Genomic DNA, 11,711 nt, shown 5'->3' with positions numbered 1-11,711 from the left:
TGATTTCATGTGAGGAGGGAACAATTCTGGAGAGAAAGGGCGTAGCCAGGAACACATGTGACAGCTGATTGATATTTAGGGGCAGTGTTGGTAATGTAAGAGGTCTCTTGATCAGTGATGGTCTGAACAGTGGGGGGGAGGGTGGGAACTATTTGTGAGAACCTATTTCTGATTGTGTTTGCTACAATGGTAAACAGTAAGAAAAGAGACTACTCATATTGAAGTTGTGTTGAACTTTTGATCAAATTCCACCATTGTGCTATTTCTGTATCAAATAATATGAACTGCTTACAAGTAAAGTACAGATTTTATTATTAGCTGATGGAACATTTAGACAAGCTCACATTGAATCTGACACACACACACACACACACACACACACACACACACACACACACACACACACACACACACACACACACACACACACACACACACACACACACACACACACACACACACACACACACACACTCCCCATCCTTAAACGTTGCTGTATTTCTCTCTCTGGTCCTCGCTCAAATCTCTCTATTCCTCAAAGCACGATTCATTTTGGGTTACACATTTTGTGCTGCTGTGTTTAGAGTCCAGGGTCTATATTAGTTTCAACTCAACAGCTGCAGTTTGAGTCACAGCTTTTTGAAAAAGTCCCTTTTCCAACACAGACACGCATATAACATCCCAAAAGATAATAATAATAACCATCTAGCTGGCTCAAATGCATACCTCCAAAATATAATCTGTTTACAGTTAATCATCATGGAATGCAAATAGTACAGTTTATGTAATTACACATTACATAAGAGCTTCCATTCAAACCTTCATGTACCTTGATTGTAGCCTATGATTCGCTTCACAATGAATACCGTCATGGATCTATATATTCTGGGTTTGTGGTTTTAATAGAACAAATTATCATTGAAGTCTACCATAACAGATTAACTATGGTAAATGATTGACAGAATCAACAGTCAACCAAATGCCAACCTCACCTAAGGGAGGGGCTCTCAACGGGTTTTAAAGGCCCATTTCGGCTGTTGTCCTTAACAATCGCTTGTGTGTGTGTGTGTTTGTTTGTGTGTGTGTGTTTGTGTGTGTGTGTGTTTGTGTGGGTGTGCATGTGTGTTTGCGTGTGTACACTTGTATGTTTGTGTGTGTTTGTGTCTGTGTGTGTTTGTGTGCTCCCATGCATGTGTGTGTGTTTATCCAAACCATCTAAATGATATATGGTAAAAAATAAAACTACCCATGATAGTAATACCCTTTACCCTCAGATAATTGACTGTTCACATCCCAGACCTCTCCCTCCTTCTCACTTTATGTTCACACACACACACACACACACACACACACACACACACACACACACACACACACACACACACACACACACACACACACACACACACACACACACACACACACACACAACCACACACACACACACATGCATTTAGCCTCGCAACAACATTGCCACAATCAAGTCCACCAATGCCATTCTATGTAAGAAAAAAATAATATCACATGTCACACATATTGCATTTCATGTATGTAGGCTAATCAGTGCAATGCCACGTATGCTCAGCATCCTGTCACCGACTCGCCTTGGGTACCAGCAGGCCATGTATATCCTGGTAGCCAGCAGAGGCTAACATCCACCGACTCATCCCCGCCCCGCCCACCACTCTTCCTCTTCCACACATTCTCCCAGACTGGAACATACTGTCGTGTGTTGAACCTTCGGTGTGCTCTGAATTTCGCTCACATTGTCAAATAACGGTAAGTCAAACTATAATATATTTTTGTCATTCGTTATACCATGTCTCTCGATCATTTTATGCGTATTGTCGGCTTCGGCGAAGCCGTAGATAATCTCCATCATCGGGTAATATGAGGCTCATTTACGCAATTCATCGGCGTTAAAAGGGACACTGTCGAAACTGTTGCTGTATACACGATGGGAAATCACCTGATCTTTGTGATTCATTTGACACATGAGAGTGGGTTGTGTATACCCTGTCGCTAAAACGAGCCTGGACCATTAGCCCGTACAAGTAAGGGTGCGAATGTGTTTTGAATCCACATTTCGACCTTGACAACCCATCTCCAGTGAAGCAGAGCAACCGAAAGGGATTTATTAATTGATTGTCATAAGCTAAAATGTCAGTGCATTCGTTTTTCTTGGTGAAATCAAAGCTCAGATAGTCGGGTTATCCTTGACAGGCCCACGGTAGGCCTTTCGGTGCTGGCTGCCACCTTGCTCCGTAATCGGGAATATAGTCGGTTATAGTTGACAGGTTATAAATCCATCCCGAAAAGCCCGCAGCATAAGAAGCCATGTAATGCGTAAACCTATTTTTCATCCTATTTTTTTTCCAACTGATACATTGGCAATTTTTATTTAGGTTTAAGAGCTGATTTAGCTTACAGTACCCTAAATAATTGATCGGAACTGATCAGTCCCAATTAAAAAAAAAAGAGGCATTATTACGAAAAAGACCTAGGCCTACTAAATGGCAAAAGAACAAACACCGCAATAGCCCCAATGAATTTAATTTAGTCCTATGCAAATGTGATCTGACGCCATTTCGATGACTTCATATTATTTTACTGCTAGGTTACTTTTTTATGTAGGCTATGTTTCTTTATAGTATGATTATATAATGCTCACAATCCCGTAATGTTAACTATCTGAGAAAAATAACTATGACTAACTTTCTTGACAAAACTATATCAGAGTCCACCTGAATTCAGTCATCCCTTGCAGCAATACATTTGGTGTCCCTAAGAGCCTGAAACTAAAACTTTAATACCCACAAGTGTATGATGCATATACTTTTGAGAGGGTCATGCAAGTTAAAGTTCACATATTTTAAACAAAGTAATTTCTGAATGGTTAAAACACCCTTAGCTCCACACAGGCTTGTTTTCATCAGGGCCCATGATGCTACAGGGCATGTGTCTCTTTGCGCTGAGCTCAGCAATATTGGATGGGCTGGGGCGTGGATAGATGCAGTGCTAAGGAATCATTTTGTACTCGCTTTGCTTCCGCTCTGGTCTTTGCATTCTTAAAGTAAAGCGATGGTATTACTATTGTCGTGCTCTCCTTCATCGTTCTTGTACACACGTTTTGTGCTGACCATGCTACTGGCCATAGGATTTTCATTTGTGATGGGGAAGATGGAATGGACCCAGCCAAAATGGGATCCAATCAATCAAATATTGTTGTAAATGTACGGAACATTCTACAAACAAACACAGCAAATGAGGGCATTTCGGTAACACTGGAAACAAACATCGACCGATCATTGGTAAATGATAGAGCCGGCCCCTTGGCTACGCCCCAGGTACTCAGCAACACCTAATAAAGAGAAGATGAATCACCCAGCCTCATCCTAATTCACCATGCACGCATCCTACTGCCACAGCTGTCACAAAACGACAGTCTGCTGTGAAGGTGATTCCAGTCGACTTGACCAATCAGGGTAACCAATTAGTCGGGTCTCATTGTTTTGCTTGGAGAATTAATCCCTGGTGTTTATTTACGAACTGCTCTCAGCTCAGCTTGTTGTAGCTCCTCCCAATAAAAAGGACAGATGATTCCCTGCATGGTTGGACTTTTAGGAGGGGGCGTGATTGAACCATGAACCACTGAACCGTGTCACCATTGCTTTGATTTCAGATCTACTGTTTGATGCACATGCTGTACCGGTCGTAATGTCTGTCACTGGTGTTTGTGTTTGGTTATTGACTTATCAGTTGTCACAGCTCTATGCAGTGATGACACCTTTCTTCGGCAGATCACTGACAAGCTTAAGGATGACGACTTAATTGGTAAGAGTAGAATGGTACAGCGTTAATTAGCTGGCGTTACCTAGCGTCCCTTGTAGCATTGCCTTGAGAGAAGGACGAAATGCACGCTTCAACAGCATCCAATAGATCACCTTCATGGCTGCATGCAATAGCCTCATTTGTTCTAGATATTTATCAAATATGTCCATAACGGCTCAATCGTTGATTGTGTGCCAAGTGAAAATAATTGCATTCGGTGATATATTCTACGGTTTGATACATTATAACTGCTAATGCTGAGTAGACCACTCATCAAGAACACAGTTAGTGATTCTTACCACTGTTAAATGGCCATTTTGGGCCTCTTATAACCAGATTAAATGTTTCTCCTTAATGCTCAATGTGTTAAGGGAAATTAAATCAACAACGAAAGAACATACATTCCCATGACATTTATTCAAACATACAAATCTGGTTATTCAAATCATTCTTATTGAGCAACCATTGGTATCCAATTTAGCATGCGGCCAGAGTCTTTTGGTCTGCTTTAGATATGAAGATGAACATTATTGCAGTCATCAGTTATACATCTGATTCAGTGTAGCAACTATCTAAATACATGCTTGGAAGTTTACCGAACTTCTGAATTATTAACGACTCTATTTTGCTCTAGCGGCAGATTTTATTTTCCAGGAGTATAATTATTTGAATCATTTCTGCCTGACCTTCTCATGGCCTTTCCCCCATCACACTTGACGCTATTTCCTACGTTTTCGTCAAAATGGAAATGTCAACCTGCCATAGGCGTTATTCCTTCACACTGTTTGCCAGCTGTTCTCAGCTAGGGTGAGCAGGATCAAGTAGAGAGTCATGTATGTATCCCCTCTGAAAAACATTTGTAGGATAGGTCTGCTTTCACACACACACACACACACACACACACACACACACACACACACACACACACACACACACACACACACACAAACCCGCAACAGTGTGATTGCATTTGGATGGACACACACATTATGCATGCACGCAGCAGAAGCATATTTACAAATAGGGCTGCTTGATTATGGGATAAATCAAAATCACGATTCTTTTGTTCAATATTGAAATCACAATTATCGATTATTCAAACGAATATTTTTGAGTTTGAAAACATGTATTTATTCAGCATGTCTCTCCCAAAGATTTTTTTGTAACTGAGAACTTAGAACTTTCGCCTTAAAAAAATACACAAAATGGTCAAAAAGAAAGTGTATCCAGCTGTTCTGCCCTTTCTATAATACATATTAAAAAAAATAATAATAATGAAAAGAAAAATGTATTATGTTAATTGTGTGATCATTTGACGCTAAAATCGAAATCGCGATCAAAATTCAATTAATCGGCCAGCCCTATTTACACATGCAGCATAATTGCCAACATGCAATCCCATGTGTACGCAATCATGCACACACATAAACACACTCACACACACATCCACAAAGTGTGTTGAGCCCATAAAAAGGCCACTGTCCTCTGAGCCGGCATTCAAAGCGGTGGCTGCAAACGGCAGTATACCGCCCACACCGGATCCCTTTCCTCTCGTGCTTTCTCCTTGATACGGCAAACTCCTACTCACCATCAGCCAACACGTACACAAACGTCATAAAGAGAGCATTGCTGTTCTCGTACAAATCTGGAGAAAGAAAAACCCACACAGGATTACAGCACTGCTTCCCAACGTGCGTGCTCTGCTGTTATTCACATAAATGGATCATTAACAAAGCAAATGGGGAAATGATGAGAGTACAGGCGTGATACATCTGCGATTCAGTTTAGAGACTAGTCAAGCACTGACCATGGACTTGGGAGTGCGATCATTTTAAGCCATCTAATGTCTGCACTGTCTGCTACAATGTTGCAGTAGAAATGCAAGGTGCAGTTGTATTAGGATCATGCTTATCAAGCAATTCTTTGTTTCACACATTCTGTTTACACAGAGAGTGTAAATGGCTTTATTTATTGAGATTATTTCACCATCCATTCTCCTTCATAACACTAGAGGGAAGAATATTAACTGCAGGATAGCTAATTGCTTGAGATGTGATTACAACTAGAGACACGACAGCCCTCTGCTTGCCAGTGTCCTGGTTTAAGGCTTAGAATATTTTCTAAACACGTTTAATTATCATATTAATTACTTAGTTTGTCGAAAATTCTCCAAAATGTGCTGGCTAATTCTTTAAAGTTCACTATAAATCTCAACTGCTGCCTTAAAGTGAGGATTTTATCTTTTTTCCCATGTCATGAATTGGGTCACCCAGTTCTCTGAACCAAATATAGGCTGACGCATTATGTGTAAAGCCTATTTATACTTTTAAAAGTTTGTCCGGGTCCTTTATCAGAAGTGTGCTATTTCGATCACTGTGGAAGATGTGAAAAACCACAGGTAGGTCTGCTGTAGGGCTAAATGTGGAGCATTGTTGATCCATAGATTCACTGTGACTTGAATTTCAGGAATTATATTATGCTGTTGTTGTCGGTTAGTTGAAAACAATGTCAATATGAAAGTTATGGAATCAGATACTGGTATACCTTGGTTTCTATTATACGAGGTAATCTGACACCTATACATTTTTACATCGTAAGTAAAACACTAATATTCAGCTTTAATTTGGAGAAGTCCAAGGAACAAAACATTTACTAGGACTCGCTTGGTAAGCAGTACCTAATGAAAAATATCAGTAGAAACATATTATGCATATTAGGCATGTGGGTGGGGGGAGCATGGATTATATCGGGGTCGTGGACCCCCCCTGGCTCCCCCTTGGGTGCACCACTGCTTCCAAGTGCCAACTTGAGTCCATTGTTTGAGGCACTGAAACATGAGAAACAACACTGTTGTGTTGCTGATGAATGTGTTTGAATTGTATTCGCTTTTTTAGGATGAATGGTATGCACCAAAGATCTTAGGTATAGTTTCCCATAAACAAAAACAATGTTTACATCTTAGAAGAGACATTGCATTCACTTGAGTCGGACAACCTATTTAAGTTTTTGTTAGCAGTTTATTTTATCATAAGATAAGTTAGTTCATTCATATGTTATGCAGAAATCGATTTGAGTAGGCTATATAAGGCTCAAACTACAAGGCTAAAAATGTTAGCAAAGAGGTGGAAGGGCTGTATGCCTCTGAAGGTCATCGGGTCAAACGTGTTTTTAGGATCTAAAGCAGTTTCATCATGTTACACAAAAGGCTTTTTCACTGAAGGGCATTTGTCTCCATTTACAAGGGCACAACTTATCAAATAAATAACTGAATTGCAGCTCAAAATGTTAGACATAACGCATGTTTTTGAAACACACATTTTATTCAAAAGCTACTCAGTCGAAAAAATCTCAGAATAAATGAAACGTGTGAGTCAGTGTTGTTTTGCTTGCAGCCAGAGTTGGTCATGTACTGGAAGAGGCATACTCAATTGTTCCTGATAATTGTCTCAGACAGGCCTGTTTGTGCCCGATGGGCTAAATTTAGACACGCTTGGATTTGTTTGAGTTTTTAAATACAGTTACAAGAGAGTGAAGGAGGTCCTTAATACAATGCCAATAAGTGACCAAATTCATGTTTGTTGCAATTTTCGGAATGTAATTTAATTGTGAGGATTTATGTTTAATATCAGGAGGAAGTGACTTATAAAACAATATGGGATGTAACTGGCCCAGAATGTGTGAACTCTGTAAGCATAGGCTGTTGAGCTAATTTTGGCTTATGCTGTTGCTGACGCATCAGACGCTGAAAAAGCTATTCGAATATTAAGTGTCAGACCATGACTGTGCCTGTTTGTCTGCATGTTGTATTCCTGCCTTGTGCATGTAAAACATCTCTCGACCATACGTTTCACCTCTGCACACAATGGCACGCTTCTTCCCTTCTGGCCTTTAATTATGTCCCTTAATGCCCTAGCCTCCGTATGTCAGCAGGCTGGGGGCAGATGCAAGCCCCCTGTAAAACCCTTGCATCACAATATCCAGATGGGGGGGGGGGGGGTTTGCCAGTAACATTTGTCATGCTAAATACAGATAACTGATGCAGCAGCCACACATGCTTATTATGCTGTTGTTTGCCATCTGCAATTGCCTTTCTCCTCTATGTGTAGCACTGGGCTGTCTCTCTCTCTCTCTCTCTCTCTCTCTGTCTCTCTCTCTCTGTCTCTCACTCTTTCTTGCTCGCTCTCTCCCTTCCCCTCTCTTCCTCTCCCCTCCCTCTCCCCTCCCTCTCAGAAATGCTGCAATGCGTCTTGCTCAGCCAGGACTGGGTCAGTGTAACTCGCCTGGCGGAGGAAGGCTGATTAGCAGCTCCATAGAGACGGCAAATACAGAGCTTCGTTTTTGTATCATTGATGCGATTCTATAAGAAGTGTTGCAGTGGCAGGATTCAACCCATCAGAGGGCTTCGGTGGTCGATGCCAGGGAAATAAGCTCGAGAGCTCCTGCGTTGGTATTTGGTGTGGTCCAATGAATGCTATCTACAGTCAGAAATTAGCTTGAACCCCCCAATCTTGGATCCAGCCGTCCCACTGTGTTATAGCACCACTTCTGGGGGGAAACGGCACAAAGCCTGAGACCAAAAATGAAAGGGGCAGAGTTACGCCTTGTTTCCTGTTTCGTTACAAGAAATTCTACAGAGGAAAACTCATTGGCGTGAGTGGATGAAGCTTTTAGATGGGGACTTTAATAGGCATAGAGTGGCCTGTCTACACAGGGTGGATTGAAGATCTCAACAGACATTCATTATTTTTTTATTACAATTTATGTCCAAAATACCCACCTTCAGCAACCTGATTGGAAGTAGTAAATATGAAGCAAAATAAAATTATCACAGATTTCAGATTGTCTAACATAACATGTCTAAAGTCAGATTTATGCGACTAAGAATCCCCGAAGGCAATTGCATTTGCCTGTGATATTGACTGTTGTTTACGCCTTTCTGTTTTCAGGCCTGCTAAACCTTCAGCTTAAGAGTGATGTCCTTGAGACAGTGGTGTTATTGAACCGTTCTGAGGTGCTGCTTTAGAGGTGAGTCAAGATTTCATGTTCCAAGACAACAAAGATTTATACGAATCACTGCTGTCTATTCTGAATGATGTTGATGGTCGCGTAATCATGCAAAGCCATTTCCCCCTTTAAGTTACAACCACTGTAAGTTAACGATCTGTATGATTACATATTTGTGATATGTATGTGACTGTGTATGGTATAATGTAAATGCATATGTGTAAGATACACCCAGAAAAGACCATTTTAAACATTGCTTATGCAGTGCATGTTGTCTGTTGCTATGTATTGTTGTAGCTCTCCTGTCTAACCCATGGTGGTTCGTATAAATCAGTGGTTCTCAACCTTTTTTGAGCAAACACCCCCCTGATCTTATCCTGATCCTAAACCAACAACCCCACTCACACTCGTGTTATATTGCTTAAAGTTGTCAGTGCATCGTTTTTCATTGATTTTGCGTTGGTCACTAATAGCAATGAATGCCCTCCGAGTCGGTATTGGTGCAAAAAATATAAAAATATTAGTGAATATTCATGACATGCAATTAAACTTCCAGAGATGAGTTGGTTGAGGAAGAAATGGTTGTATTGAACATTCATTCACCGTGACCGCGGTGCGGGCACTCCCGCGACTCCCGACCGCCACGTCTCCCGTCGTGCCCCGGCACCCTGCGGCCCGGCCACCGTGACCTTGGGCACCGCGACCACTCCCGCATCTCCCGCCATGCCCGGTGAACGAATGAATGAATGGCCCGGGAACCACGGGCACCGCGGCCCAGGCAACGCGGACTCGAAAACAGATCGCACGCAGAGGCCTAATAAGGCCTATATATTTTGTATTTGAAATGCAACAGCCTTTTCGTGGAGACTACGCTCAGAGCAGCTGGAACAGAACAAGAGGAAGGAGGAAAACGGGCTATGAAACAAAATTAGATATTTTTTTTGCTCACGGCCATGTTTGATTGTGTTGTGTTGGTTATTGAACTGTTAACCCGCGAACTTGGGTTATGTTTATCAGCGTTACTGTAGAGTCCATGACGATAGCTGATGTAACGGGAGTCCGAGCTTGTGCAGGACCGAACCGCGCTGTATTATCAGGCTATTTATTTCAGGTAGCCTATTCTTTCACCCAAAAAAAAAAATCCCCCCCCAAAAGTGGAATCACGTTCCCAGCGCCCCCCCTAGGTTGTGCGAATGCCCCCCAGGGGGCGTTACCGCCCCGTTGAGAAACCATGGTATAAATGGTTTTATGTTTATTTGTTTTAATGGAGTCTATTGGCATCATTTTATACTGTTATCTGTTGCTGTGTGTATTCTTTAATATGTTTATTTACTTTTTAGCCATCCTTTGCCTAGCTTAACATCTTGCCAAAGGACTACATTTGAAAAATAGCCTGCTGGCTAACACTGACACATGTACAAAAATATAGATTAATGTGCACTGTCCTTTAAAAAAAGAATATATCTATATATTTGTGATTCAAAATTGAATATCCAGAGTATAGAAGGTCCTTGACCTGTAAATTCATGGAAGGTGTGTTCTCCCAAACACCTTATTCAGATCGGATCTGTGATCAACGACTGGATTCAGGTGACTGGTGCTGAGGGGTTTGAGCTCAAGCAGGGGACGCAACCTGTCGGTGCAGGGTGGTGCCCTCACCTGGAAAGACTTCTCTGAGTTTGTGTCTCTACCGCAAGTAAGCCTTTCTACAGTTATCGTGTACAGATCTTTAGAGCAGCACAACATACAACGGTAGCTATTGATACACTTGTATGAAATGTACTTATGGCGACACATTAGTGCCATAATTCACTAATGTGATAAAAGATGCATTCGGGCGTATTATATTATTCCACACGCGTAGATATTAACTGTGAGCGTGCAAATGATCTCTGCACGCGCAAAACAGCCTCTCGCGCGCGCAAATTACCTCAGCGCGCGCAAAACCTCTCTCGAAAGATGTTTTTACGCTCTCGCTCAAATTTAATTGTGGCACTATGGGGGAGGGAACCAAGGCAGGGCGGGCTTTCCTATGATTGGCCGTTTCTGGAGCGCGATATTTGATTGACAGCCCTCCTCTCATTCAATTCTGAATTGTACAGTAAATGGCTGAAACGATAGTTACGTATTGTAACTCCAGATTCTATGAGTAGGCGCAGCCTTTTAAGTGTCGGCCTCATTGTCCTTTAAATAGCTGAAGAAAAGCTGTTTATTGGGAGCAGAACGTCCTCCGGCGCCTGACTATATCTGCGAAATGCGGACGTCGTTGAGGCACGCCGCACACGGACGTAATTGAGGCCCACGCTGTTGGTGGTCGGGGATTAAAAAAATTTCAGGGCTACGGCTCACGCCTAGGGATAACCCAATAGCGATAGCCTTAAAAGGCTGCGCCTATACTCATAGAATCTAGAGTTACAATAAGTAACTATCGTTTCAGCCATTTACTGTACAATTCAGAATTGAATGAGAGGAGGGCTGAGGAGGGCTGTCAATCAAATATCGCGCTTCAGAAACGGCCAATCATAGCAAAGCCCGCCCTGCCTTGGTTCCCTCCCCCATAGTGCCAAAATTAAATTCAAGCGAGAGCGTAAAAACATCTTTCGCAAGAGGTTTTGCGCTCGCTGAGGTAATTTGCGCGCGCGAGAGGCTGTTTGAGATCATTTGCGCGCTCGCAGTTAATATCTACGCGTGTGGAATAATATAATACGCCCGAATGCATCTTTTATCACATTAGTGAATTATGGCACTAATGTGTCGCCATATGTACTTTTTTTTCCCTCTGTTTATGTTCCCAAGGTGATCAAGATCCTTTGGTGTCAATCTTCAGGGCAGCTTCCAAGACTTACTGTGTCCAGTCAGGGAGTCAGGGGCTGGAG

At 42.0% G+C, this 11,711-nt stretch overlaps 1 long non-coding RNA gene across 1 annotated transcript; it reads left to right on the top strand.

Moving 5' to 3' along the window:
• The first annotated feature begins 1,697 nt into the window (after positions 1–1,697).
• Positions 1,698–11,695, top strand: LOC130402969 (uncharacterized). The gene is made up of 4 exons (XR_008904042.1): positions 1,698–1,779; positions 8,778–8,856; positions 10,396–10,531; positions 11,632–11,695. It is a non-coding gene; the product is annotated as an uncharacterized LOC130402969 (long non-coding RNA).
• Positions 11,696–11,711: the final 16 nt, after the last annotated feature.

This window comes from Gadus chalcogrammus, chromosome 14 (genome assembly GCF_026213295.1).
Source record: "Gadus chalcogrammus isolate NIFS_2021 chromosome 14, NIFS_Gcha_1.0, whole genome shotgun sequence".
Lineage (NCBI taxonomy): Eukaryota > Metazoa > Chordata > Actinopteri > Gadiformes > Gadidae > Gadus > Gadus chalcogrammus.
This window is presented reverse-complemented; position numbering and strand designations above follow the sequence as displayed.